This window comes from Nicotiana tabacum, chromosome 1 (genome assembly GCF_000715075.1).
Source record: "Nicotiana tabacum cultivar K326 chromosome 1, ASM71507v2, whole genome shotgun sequence".
Taxonomy (NCBI): Eukaryota; Viridiplantae; Streptophyta; class Magnoliopsida; order Solanales; family Solanaceae; genus Nicotiana; species Nicotiana tabacum.
Window position 1 is genome coordinate 208,072,747 of NC_134080.1, and position 14,458 is coordinate 208,087,204.

General features: G+C 28.7%; 1 pseudogene; it reads left to right on the plus strand.

Moving 5' to 3' along the window:
• The first annotated feature begins 4,308 nt into the window (after positions 1–4,308).
• LOC107774071 (GDSL esterase/lipase At5g45960-like) lies at positions 4,309–11,649 on the plus strand (annotated as a pseudogene).
• Positions 11,650–14,458: the final 2,809 nt, after the last annotated feature.

The following is a 14,458-nucleotide window of genomic DNA, read 5'->3' on the forward strand; positions in this document are numbered from 1 at the left end:
TAGAATCAAATCTTCCATAACGATGAATGATATTTACTGAAGATGCTATGTTTTTTTTTTTTAAATATACCCGCAGTAAAGGTAAAACGCTCTCCGACAAAGATGACATTATATTTAGGACTCGAACTCTAAATCTCTTGCTAAGAATGAAAGAATATTTATCATTAATGTTACCACTCCTCGAAACCTCAGTATTAGTACTGTAACATAAAGAATAAAAAAAATTATAAAAAGGAAAAAATGAAACTTGTTACAAATACTGTAAAATTAAAGAGAAATTAAAATTTTACGAAAAAATCATAGTAACGTAATTAAACACAATATCTCAAGCCATCAAGAATAAAATCATATTATATGAGTCAAAGAAAATGTTTTTTATGAAATTTAAATATAAAAATTATGTCTTGGGTAATTCGGTTTAAGAACCCCCAACGCTATGAGAATTAACTACATACCTAAAGTTGGCCTGTAGGCTTATACAATTATCTAATTTTTGAATACTTTTTTTAGGCAGCTAGAAATTAAAGATATAATTGCATTTCAATTCCATAGTATTTATGCAGGATACCAATTGAGTATGAAAAAAGGAGTCTAAAATTCGGTAGGCTGCCGTTAGGAGATAGTCACCACTCAACTCTATGGGATTTTAAATCCTGTGTGCATCAATGAATTTGAATTAATCCTTTTCTACAAATATTTATCTCAAATTTTTCTTTCCTAATTTCAACATGTAGTTACAATATATTAGACCTTCAACCATATGTAAGGGGTGTAACCGAGCGGATCGGGTTGGGTTGGGTCGGATATGTGTGGGTTAAAATGGGTAATGTAAAAACGGATAAAATATCTGATCCGTCTATATTTAATATTGATAGAAAATAGATTAACTGGTGGAAAATATGGATAGTCTCCCAAATTTGTGGAACACCCAATTTGATTCTTTGCAAATGTAAAAGTTATACCTATGTTATCCATTTTTGTATCTATTTTTTAAGTGGTTAACATAGATCTTATCTATATTTAACTCTTTTTTAAAATGTTCATTATCAAACTCATTTTTTAGTGAATAACTAGTATCAGTACCCGCGCGATACGCAGATAATTCATTTTAAATTGCGATGTAGGTTGTTTGAATCATATACAAATAACCTTAAAATATAAACCTCTCAGATAAAAATTATATAACATGAGAATTTAATTATGAAACGTGATATGAAATTATTGTTCAAATCTCATAGTGAACAACCAATCTTTTTAATATATACTTGTAGCAACCTAACCCCTTGATTTTGGTACTTGTATTTCGTTCCGCTGTCGATATTAAAGAATACTAAACATGTCATATTGTGATCTATCTTGTTCGAGCACATTAGATCATATTATCTTAACAAAATTCTTATTATCACTTTATTTTTATCTGGAAGTCAAATATATCTTATTCATCACATCACTTTTACATAAATTCTTTTTTTTGTTCTTTTCTTATAGTTAATGTATTATTTAATATTTAATCATAATATTTTAATTATTTAAATTTATCAGTAATATTTTTAAATATAATTTATTTATTTTATTTTATCTATTTTTAAATTAATTTAAAGTATAAGTTTCCTCACACTATCTCTATTTTATTTTTATGTACATTCTCTTCCCTACTACATATGTTAATTAGTTTTTATATTAATGTTTTACGTAGAGCCAAAATAATGTCATATTTTATTTTAAATTGTAAGTCTTAATTAATTAAAAATATTAATACATAAGTTATTTGATTATCATGTTCCAAATGTATTGAGTTCTCTTATAATTAATTTTGTATTAGATGCAGTTAAATTTTCTTTCTTTTTTAGCTATAAGATACAATTTAATTTTTAATTTTCATTAGTAAGATTATCAATAGTAGAAATTTATTTTGTATTTTTAAAATTTTATTTAATCATAGAAAAAAAATTCTTCGTTGTTTGAACACATTATTTATAGTTATGGCAGTAATATTTTTACTGTTATTTTAGTTCTTTACGTAATATTTAAAAAACAAAAAAATAATCTCATCTCAAATTCAAATAATTCTTATCATTCTATTTTCTAAAATGAACCATATTTTTAAAAAAAATATGCTATGCATTCAAACTCAAACTAACTGCATTCGATTCAGATATTAATCATAGAAAAATATTTTCTTAATTGTTTGAACATATTATATCTAAATGTTGTAATAATATTTTCACTGTCATTTTATTTCTTTACATAAATTTTCTTTCTTTTTTAGTTTTAAGATACAAATTTAATTTTTGTAAAATTACCTATATTAGAAATTTATTTTGTAATTTAAAAATTTTATTTTTTATTATTTTTTTATTTTTCATAAGTAAGACTTCAATTTTGTGGTATTATCCATAATTTGAGCATTCACATTGTAGTTTTAAGAACTTTCTAATCTCAAATTCAAATAATCTTTTCTTTTAATTTCTAATAGTAAATTTCTAATAATTTAACATAATTTTGCTATTTTTTTAATCTAATATATAGTCTAATTACATTTTATGTGGCTTTTCGTTAACTTGTAAATTTATTTAATATCATTATCAACTACTTTTCTTTAATAATATAAGATAAATATATAATTTTTTTAATTATGAAATAAATATTTATTTTGTTTTAAAAACATTGCTCGAAAATTTTAAATATTGCTAGAAAATTTAATAATATTTTAAGTATTGTATATTTATTTTATTTTATTTTCTAAACTTATGATTTATAAATGTCCTTACATTCTCTCTAATTTATTTTTATTGTTCAATTTTTTTAGTTTTTCATTTTAACTATTAGACTTGAGTTATGTGGACAAATATTATGACTTTTCTTAGTATTATATAAAAAACTTTCTCATCTCAAATTTAAATAAGTTTAACCTTTTTCCTTTGATAAAAACCTGAATTTTTATTTTTTTCTCTATTTAGTCTTTATTTTTTATTTTATATTATTCAATACCTAATATTATTACATTGTCATGTGAATTTTTATTAGCCTATTTGAATTTAGTATGTATTTTTACCACACTCATTCTAATATAATATAGATAAAAATTTAAAAACTTTCTCATCTCAAATTCAAATAATTTTTATCATTCTATTTTCCTAATTGGACTATATTTTCAAAAAATTATGTTATGCTTTCAAATTTAAACTAACTGAACTTAATTCAAATATAATCATAGAAAAATATTTTCTTAATTATTCGACACATTATATCTAGATGTTTTAGTAATATTTACGTATAAAATATTCGTTTGCACGATTTATCAGTACTAATATGAATTTATTATTCTTGTTATTAAAATATCTTTTGTTAAATTATTTAATTTTTCTCTTACCTTATAAATAATTTGTATACTTTAAGTAAGATCTTATTTTACTGCTTGAAATTATTTAATTTTTAAACTCAATAAATCCTTAATATCTTAAGTAAATTTATTTTTATTTTACTTACTCCAAAGTATAAATAGTTATAGGTTATCTCAATTTACGTCTTTATATATTTTAATTTTTTTCTATTATAGTTTTTAATTAATTTTTCACCTCAATATTTCTAGCTAATATAGAAAAAAATCTATGAGTAGATCAATATATAAATATAAATATAGATATAGATATAGATATAGATACAAATATACATATAAATTTAATTATAGATATATAGATTAGATTTGTCTAAGATCTATTTAGATTATGTATAAGATTCATTAAACTACTTCTATTAATTATGTTTCTATATATAATTTTTAGTTATTAATGTTGTCCTAAAATTGCCAAGTGGCTTCATTTTAGCTTGTCACTTAGCTTAATCACAATGCATACTACTTTTCTTTTAATATAATATAGATATGGATGAATAATTATTTTTTTAATCAATTTTGCCACCACTAGCTATAAATAAAAGGTAGCCTGAACAATTAGAAGAGCAAAGTAAAACGTTTCGTATGCAGTGTTTTAAAAAGCGTTGGCGCAAAACAAGACCTTTTACCTATATTAAAATAAGTATGGGCTTAGACCAAATTTGTTGGAGCGCAAATTGCACAGCTCGATCCTCGATCCTACCTTTGCTATTAAATATGTTCATATCGCCAACTGCAATAGTGTCCACTGCTATTATTACTATACACAACATATTTTTTCCCTTAAACAATTTCGGGAGAAAAAGAGGCATTTATCTATTATAGAGATGGTACGATTTGATTCTTTTTTTTACATATATAAACAACTCAAAAGCTCATGAATTCCTCAACTGCTTTTCAAATATTTAGCCACAATGCCTTCTCCTTGTAAGTTTCTCCAGCATGTTATTCTCTTCTTGGCCATTCTTCTCATTATCATTTCAGAAGTCAGAGCTCAAGCTCGAACATTTACTCATGATAATAATAAGTTGCAGTTCAACAATTCAGTTTCAGCTGTTTTAGTGTTCGGAGATTCTACGGTTGATTCAGGGAATAACAACTACATAAACACTCTTTCTAAGTGCAAATTTGCACCCTATGGAAGGGACTTTGTAAACCACAAACCTACAGGAAGGTTCACCAATGGCCGACTCCAGGGGCGGATCCACCCTTCTGGGTGGGGTGGTATGACACCCGCTCGGTTGGTAAAATTATTATATATTTATGTATAAAAAAATTTAAATTAGGTTAAATATATGATCCTGTCACCCCATCCACAAACTAGACATAGGTGTCATGACTGGTAGACCTTTTCGAAAGCTTTTCTTGTGTGTAAAATTCATGTTCGAATTTATCTTGAACCTTGTCTGACTTTCCTTTTTCGTTGCGCTTTTTATTTCTTTTATCCCAGTCATTTTCCTTTTTGGCTACCTCCTAATTTCTTATTTGTTGTTTATTATTTTTATTTTTCCCCCTTTATTCTATTACTTTATTTGTGATATTTAGCAAGAACACTCAAAAAAGAGCCTCCAAAGTTTAAAATTTCATAATATAAACATTTCTCTTATTCTCAAATCTTTTAGTTTTCTTCTTTCAAAATAAAAAAAAAACTTGGGTTTTGATATTCAGATTGAGGTCAATATTAATTTATAATTTATTTTTTATTATAACATGAAAATTTGTGTTATTCTATGATTGTTAAATACAATTTAACTCTCTTTAGTAATAAATTATGATGAATATTTCGCAATCATTATATTTATTATTTTAAGTTTTGAGATCTCGTAGTTTATCTAATTCTGCATTTACTTATGGGGTATAATTTATCTATTGAAGATTTCTTTTTCCTTATTCTGATCAGTGGAGTTCCCTTATTAAAGATTTTATTTTACTTGTGCAAATTTATGTTTAGTATACAATAAAACATAGTTCCCTAGTGAAAATATTGATTTTATTTGTATTATTAATAATAAAAGTGTGATTCCTTCTTTAAAATGTTAATTATTTTTGCTTCTTAATTCCTGAAATGTAATTTTTATACAACAATAATAACATATATACCCAATGAAATTCCATAAGTAGGGTCTGAAAAATTGATGTAATTTTTATATTTGCAAATAAAGTGCTTATTAAATTGCACAAATAAACTAAAAAAATGAACCTGACAAACGTTCCGAACAAACTATATATTAGTAGTTATTATAAGATGTACATTAAAGGAAATTTTGGTACCCGCCACCTTTAAATCCTGAATCCGCCTCTGGCCGACTCATCACAAATTATATTGGTAAATTTTAACTGGTTATAACAGGTTATAAACTATATTTTATGTGTTATCTAATTAGAATCTCTATAAATAGTGAATTATTATTGCAAACAGAGGTGGACCTATCTACATGTCAGAAGGGTCACAGACACCCGTTACCGCTCTCGAGAAAAATTCAGTATACATATGTATTTAATAAGGCACCCTAATACTCAGAGTTGGACTGGGGGCACTGGTGATCATATCCGCAGTTTAGTGCTTCTTTTTTGTTGGATGACAAAGGTTCAACTCCAGCTCCAACAATGCCCGTATATTTCATTTGCTTTTATTTGAACGACTTATCAACCTAGGTTTCTTCCTTTTTCGGATTTTTTTCCTAATAGTTTCTGCCCCAATCACATTTTTTCTTTTGATTTACCCCTGATCAAAAAGTCATTGGACCATATTTCCTTCTTTTTTTCTTTAGTTTTCGCCCCTCATCTCCTATTACTTTTGTTTGAACGACTCTTTAAAAAAATGTAAAATTTACTTCTCCCAAAGCGAAGAACTGAAACTTAGCATAATGATCAAGTTTTAAGAGAATTGCACGCTAAACTTTGTAGCTAGTAATTAGTATGTATCATGACTATGTTAAGATAGTGGTGCCCCGGTATCTTCAAATTCTAGGTCCGTCTCTGGTTGCAAGGCATAATGTTAACTGTTATAGGTCATTTTAACTTGATGGTATTAAAATTGTACATACTATTAGTACATAGAAGTAAAATTCTTCCTTTCTTTTTTAGTTTAAGTTTTATGCATTGAAAACGTAAAAATTGTTTACTCAACCAAGTCACTCAAATTTTAACTACAAGTAAATTTATATGATATGCATTAATTGGAAACCTGATAAAAAGGGACACTAATCTGCTATAATAGGTTAAACTACAATATTGATCGTGTGAAGAAAATTTCTAAACTGCATTGCATTTAACTTATGTACTTTCTTTTTATTGAGTTCAATTTTCCTCTCTCTATGTATGTATGTATATATATATATATATTATAACAGATTACGCTACGTTGATATGTAAAATTTTCATTAGAGTAAGTTGATATAAGCTAAGTCCTTATTTTAACCATGTTGTCTGTCTTTGTAACAGTTTCATACGTGGGAATCAAAGATTTTGTGCCACCCTATTTGGACCCAAGTCTTAGCTCGGAGGAGCTCATGACCGGAGTTAGTTTCGCCTCCGGTAGCTCCGGCTTTGATCCTCTCACTGCTCAACTAAGCGTGCGTCTCTCTTGACTTATAGTAATACTTTTTACATAGTTTCAAATATATATATTTCAAAAAATACAAAGATTTTATTCCCTAATTCATAGTCAAAATTTTGAAAATTTATCCACAAAATTCGAATTGTACTGCATAAATTAGGACAGAGGAAGTCGTAATAATGTGGCTAAAGTAACCAATTATCAGCTTTGTAGTAATAAGGTGCGATTTGGGAATTGTCATGCTAAGAATAGTACTTCTATGCAAAATACCACGGAAAAGTTCTACTAAGTAATTTTTATAGGTTCAGGCCATTGCACAATATCAAAAGAAGAAGGGAAAATGGTTAAAATGGGGTTAGGGTACTGAAGTGGCATGCCACGTAGCATTAATCTTATCAAAAGGTCAGGCTATGTGGATCTCCATTAAAAATATGGGTAGATTTGAATAATATGCTAATGGTAGGGGTGTATGTATCTCAAAAGTATGACGGAGAATTAATATTAATAATATTTAAAACTAGCGGGGTAAATCTGACTCTTTTTCTCAAAGAAGAATAAGAGGAACTCTGACATTACCTGACGCGCATAAGTGGAACTCAGACTTGAATAATACACTCATTTTCTTATTTGGAGATAATTTACCTTTACACAATGATTTATAGCCACACAAAATATATGTGCCTTATTTTATACCACAAAATCAAAAGTCTTCTCTCTTTTCTTAAACTTTGTGCCCAGTCAAATAAGTTCACATAAATTGAAACGGAGGGAGTAATAAGTAGATTTTCCTGCATCACAATTTATGTGATACTCTTTTCTTTTTACTGAGTTTAGAACAAGAATTTTTCATATTTTTAGTAATAATTTTACGTTAAACTTTTTATTTTATCCTTAATGTGTTTATTTATAGTCATACAAATATTTATATCTCGTTTTAACCATAAACTATAAAAAAATCTTTTTTTTTTTAATTTTCGTATTCGGTCAAACATCACCTAATAAATTGGAATGGATGGCGTAGCTCTTTCATGCATCACCTGGTCAAAATAATATACACGTACTTTACATAATTTCACGAAATATTGACAAGATTGGTGGTTTGATGATTTGCAGGGTGTAATACCATTGCAAAAGCAGCTGGAATATTTCAGAGAATATAAAAGGAGACTTGAAAATGCAATAGGGAAAGAAAAGACAAAATTGCTAATAAGCAAAGCAACATTTATTATAAGTGCAGGGACAAATGATTTCGTTGTAAACTATTATAATACCCCATATCGAAGACAAACCTATAAAATCTCTGCCTACCAGCAATTCTTACTGCAATTGCTGCAGCAATTTGTCCAGGTAAGTCTTTTTCTCATAATTTAAAGCCATGTAATTGTTTTAAATTAACTATATATGTATATATATAGTTTTCAAATGTTAAATTGAAAATCATAATTTTCAAAAGAACAATAAATTTAATATTAAAAATTACGAAGATTGAATCCACCAAATATAAATCTGACGATTCGGCTGTGGTCAAGGAACTTAATATTTTTGGACTAATTTGATCATTCAGTATTCAAGATAAAATGAATTTCTATACTGTATAGCTTTTGAAAATTCAAATGGTATATCAATGTGTAAATTTCACAAATAGTTATATAACTATGGCTTTTGTTTTTATCAAAGTCATATAATTTTGATGTCTCACACAAAAATCATAAATACACTTATATATAAATTAAAATAATACTAAAAATAAATCTTTCAAAGTACGGCACTTCTATCTTTTATTTTTATTTTCAAGATTTTCATTCAAATTTATAGCATTTTTGTTTCAAGTGCTCTCTAATTATACATTTTATTTCTTTTCTTTTTTTGTCAAAATCACATGCATTCCTTTGTATGGGGGGAAGACTTTATTTTTAGTATTATTCTAATATATGTATATGGGTATTGGGTTGGGTGGGTTGGGTCATTCTTATTTTAAAGAAAAAGATATAAAAATGACCGATCGGCCGAAACTAATTGCATTCGCTAAACAAAAAATATATAGAATATGTATATTAAATTTATATAATATATAAAAATATAAATTTATCGGCTATTATTTTTGGAGCGGCTAAAAATATATGTTTCTCCTATTTTAATTAAATTATTATTTATTAGTCTGAAAATAAAAAAATAAAAAAAAACATGAAATAAGAAAATGCTCCGAAAATTACTATGTTTTTTGGTCACTATGATTTTAATGTGAGTTAGTGAAAGTTTTATAATTTTTGTGTGAGAATAAAATTATATGATTTTGGTGAAAAAAAATCATAATTATATGACCATTTGTAAAATTTATCGGTTTGATATTTATATTTATAATTTGTAGTATAAACAAACTTTATGTAAATTGTTCTAGGGTTTGATGAACGAGGGAGCTCGAACGATCGCCGTCGCCAGAGTTCCGCCATTCGGGTGTTTGCCGGTGGTCATCACGATAAATTCCGGCAGCGCACTTCAACCCCGCCAATGTGTTGAGTCGTACTCTGCTGTTGCAAGAGAGTATAACTCGGTTCTTCAGCATTTACTAAAGACTATGCAAATTCATAACACAAAATTATTCTACCTCGATATCTATAATCCTTTAAACGACATGATACGAAATCCAGCTAAATATGGTGAGCGCCCAAAATTTTAATTTAATCAGTCGTAGCAAGTTGTCTGTCTAATATAAGTTACTAATTTCACTTATTATAACCAGAGTTGCATAAGGGACCGACGGATATAGAGTATAATTATTGAGTTTATCCGAACACATTATACGCTACTTAGGACCCGTTTGACCATAGATTTGACCAAAATATATTTGGGTTTTTTGGCAAATACATGTTTGGCCAAAAATTTTATCTACAGTTTTGGCAAATTCCCAAAACCCGAATCCCAAAACTAGCTCGTTTTGGCCCAAAATATCACTACTACATTTTTTAAAAATTGACAAACTTTTGTATTTTATAAAATAGCTCATCATTTATTATTTTGTAACAATGCTGCTTCGTCTTCTCGATCATTTGATAGTGTATTATGTAGTTCAAATAAAAATGATAATTGCACAAAATTAATTTATGTTTAGGACTATGGTTTGAATAATGAATGTTATTGATAAAGGTTCTATTGGGTATTTGTGATAGTTTTTAGAACTTGTGGATATAAGTCATGTTTCATGTTTTTTTTTTTTTTAAAAAAAAGTAAAATATGTTTTGAAAACTTATGTCCAAACATATTTTCATCTTCAAACCAAACTTCACCCACATCAGCTTTTTCAAAACAAATTTGGGAATCTATGGCCAAACGCTAGCTTAGTTTTTGTGTCATGTCCTTAGCCTTTAATTAAGTATACGTGTGGCTTGACAACTCGCTCACGAACTTACACAATTTGCTCACGTTCTTGTTATGCCAAGTTAGCCTTACTACACTCAAGATCGCTAAGAAAATGTTAAAAACAACACAAGAGAATTGCTGAAGGAAGCTGAAAATTTGAATTGTTTTCTTGGTGAATTACAATGAATGCCCTCTTTATATACCAATCTCCTAGGGACTAGTATGTAAATATTAATTCTTACACAAGTCCTTAATATTTACAAGTTAAAGGCTTTCTCTAGAATTCTCTATAAACCTAGAAGATTCCAAGGACTTTCCTAGCAAATTCATAGGGATCTAGGGTCTTCCAAAAGAAATGTTTCATACTTCTCTAGAATCTTCTCACAAATACTAGTATTTCTCCTATATAAGCTTCCGCATGGCATTAATATATGGAAAATGGTACCTATGTGGCGTGATGACATGGTGAATCATCACATTTGGCTTGGACTTATATATGTGTTAAAATATTTTTAAATAATATAAACAATTGACTTTGAAACCCCAACAAATCAAATGCTTTGCGGTACTTTCGAACTCTGAACCCATAAAGGTTAAATTTTAGATCCCCTTAGTTTGATCTGGTAGTGTAAAATTTTTATACAATGTCAATGTATATAAGCTAAACTCTTCCTAATTAAGACCGCCAATGTTGTGTTTCCAGTAAGAGGCTGTTTCCAAATAAACCCCTGGCATCCTTCCCTCCAAGAACTTCCCACCTTGCTCTTGGGGAGACTCGAACACAACCTCTTGGTTAGAAGTGGAGGTTGCTTACCATCAGAGCAACCCCTCTTGGTTCATACTACTCTTCTATTTTTATAGTGTCGAGCCTTATTTACTAGTTATTGTTTGCTTTCCTTTTATTTACTGGTTCTTGTGTTGTGTTATTATTTTTATGGTTTTTGTTGATGGTACTGATATATTATCTCTTTTCGTCTTCTTGAGTCAAAGGTCTATCGGAAACAGCCTCTCTACCCCCTCTGGGTAGAGGTAAAGGTCTGCGTACATACTGTCCTCCCCAGAGCCCACTTGTAAAATTTTACTGAATCGTTGTTGTTGTAGTTGTTGTCGTCTTCGTAATTAAGACCATGCCTATAATTTTTGCAGGTCTTACTGAAGTGACCAAGGGCTGTTGTGGAAGTGGACTTGTTGAACTTTCAATTCTCTGCAATCCAAAGTCAATTGTTTGCGATGATCCTTCACAACATATATTTTGGGTTCAGTCCACCCAATTCAAGTTACTTATTATAGTTTGGTCCAAGCCTTGCGTCCTACACTTGATTTTGCTATCAAACAATAAATAATATTTTTTCGAAGAATTAGAAGTTAAAAGAGAAAACAAGTGATTGAAAATTGTTTGAAACATGTATTTCCAAGTTTGGATTTCTGATTCTTCTCCCTTTTTCGTTCGGTACGATTTCATGTTTTGTTTTTTCTTTTCCACCTTTTGTAATTTTATGGAATATATTGCTCGCAATGAAATCAAGAAGTAGACAAGTAATAAATATCTTCGATCTGCTATCTGAAGACAGGGTCCCATAAGATTGCTAAAATTGGATAACATATTATAAAATAAATTGACAGGATAATAATATTCTATCTTGTCCTATTAGCAATTACTCCCTAGGGTTCACAACAAGTGACCAGTTTACTTTTTCATTTTGGTTCAAAATAAGTGTCCAGTTAGGTAATCAAGAAAAAATTCAATTTATTTTTACTCTTTTACCCTTATGTGCATATCACTAAAAAGTTTTCTCACTCCTCACTATAACTATGTTACCAATATTTAATAAGGGTAGTTTAGTCATACTAGATATTCTTATATAGGATTTAGCATTTTCTTAATGGGCGTGCTAAAAGAAAACTGGTCACTTATTGTGAACTGGAGGGAGAAATATAAATACAATACAACAAAAAAGCTAGATATTATGCATTTACCGTTAGTATTATATTGCATTATATTGTATTGTATTTGATTGTTACAGTAATGATCTTAGTCTATCAAAAGAGTATGTATAAATATATAATTTTTATATTTACTTTTATAACTTTATATAGAATTTTCTTTAAAAAATATCTAGAAATATTTGTGATCATCTCATGAGATGTAATATTTAATAGAACTATAAAGTGCATTTAATTTTATTTATTTTAGATAATGACTGATTCTAACTTGTATCACACTTTCTTATCAAGTGTTATTTAAATGCATCAATCTCCTTGTTCTTCCATATTCATATGTCAAGATATATTGAACTCTTATATCTTTTTCGATATGTCAAGATCTATTAAACTCTAATGTTTTTTTTCGAATTTGAAATGGTATTTTATTGGTAATTTTTAAAATAAGATGAACATATTATAATTAGGTTTCATATTGATTTTTGTATAAAAATTTGATTAAGCTTGAAAGCGTACATCAACAAAAAATTATTGTTCGACTAAGAAAATAACTATCATGTGTCACAAAAAGAATTCTCCCATAAGATTATTTTAATAGATCATATGCTTGTCAATTTTTAAAACATATATACACTTATCAAAACTTTATTTATAACTCTAACAAAGTAAGTTTAAAGTAATATTCATGTAACAAAAAATTCCGACAAACCCGACAAAACTGAAACAATCAAAGCCGATATAATTGGTTGGTTCAGTTTTGATAAAAATCGAACCAACCGACTTATGTACACCTCTAATAGCACTTATCTCGTCCAGGAATGAGTCTCGACGCCATTAACAACATTGTCTTTTGAAAGGTTGAAGAATATACACCAATCAATGAATCAAACATATCTCCTATTATGGGTATCAAATGGGCGGATTGAGCTTATACTGGACAGGTGAAAATATGCTTAATCAATAAATAAGGGGTCAATGACTCGCCAAACAATTACTTAGGTTAAGATGCACTGAATCATAAATTTTTTTCTTTATATATAATATGGGGTTTTACAGGGACCCCTATCATGTATATTATAAAATTCTAGAATAACAAAAGGAGGGGGAAGTAAGCCAAACATAAAGACATACCATACAAACTTTAAACCACTTTACAAGGCACATAAAGAGATCTAAAGGTAGCGGGAGATCTGCAACTTGTACCTAGCAGCATCACAAAATAAACTGATTTCTCCCTGTATGACAAAAACAATTCAGAGATAAGGAAAATAAGGTTGGGTTAAGATAAGTTAAATTTTAGATTTTAGCCCAACCCGTCTAACTCCTATCAAGTTTTAATTAATGTGTGTTGTTTCTTAACATTGTTTTTTCATCAAATAATTTTTTTTTTCCTTTTGTTATGGTCATATATAACATATCAAACAAAAAAGAATTATTTCAAAGATATTTTAGCAAAGTTACTCATGAATCAATTTGGGCTAAAAATCATCTCAATTTTAAATGGACTGAGATAGGCTGGGTCAAAATGAGTTGAGTTTAAAAAATGAGCGGGTCAATGACCAGTCCAACCTTGGCCAAATTAGGCGTGTTAAATGGCTTTTGGCTCAAATTGCCACCCTATATATATACACACTCTTACAACAAATAAATGCACGATATGTATAAACTTTTATCATTTACTACTCCAATGGAGTACTCAAAACAGTGACACACCTACTCACTGAGGAGGGTCATTGCTGCTTAGGATTGTGACTTTACAAGAGAAATGCAGGTGCATCCTTTAGAGAGAAAGGGCTCACTCCCAATTGGCTTGCAACTACTTTCATTTATTCTACGGCTGTAATAAAATATGGGGGGAAATTTGCTGTCTATTTCAGAAATAACAACTCACAGTATCAAGCATGAGGTGCAGGTTTGAAGGAAACGTACACTTTCATTTATACTAGTAGAGTAATAGTTTATTTATTTTGAATTAACTTCCACTCCAATGTGACTCGAACGCAGGACCTAACGGTCGTGGGTGGAGGTGTTTTACCAACTGAGCAACCCTCATGTATGAATTTATATGAGGATCTATAGTGTTTCCACACTTCAACTCCAATATGACTCGAACTCAGGACCTAACGATCGTGAGTGGAGGTGCTTTACCAACTGAGCAACGTCCCTCATATATGAATTTATAGTTATAATGTACATTAGATGAGTAT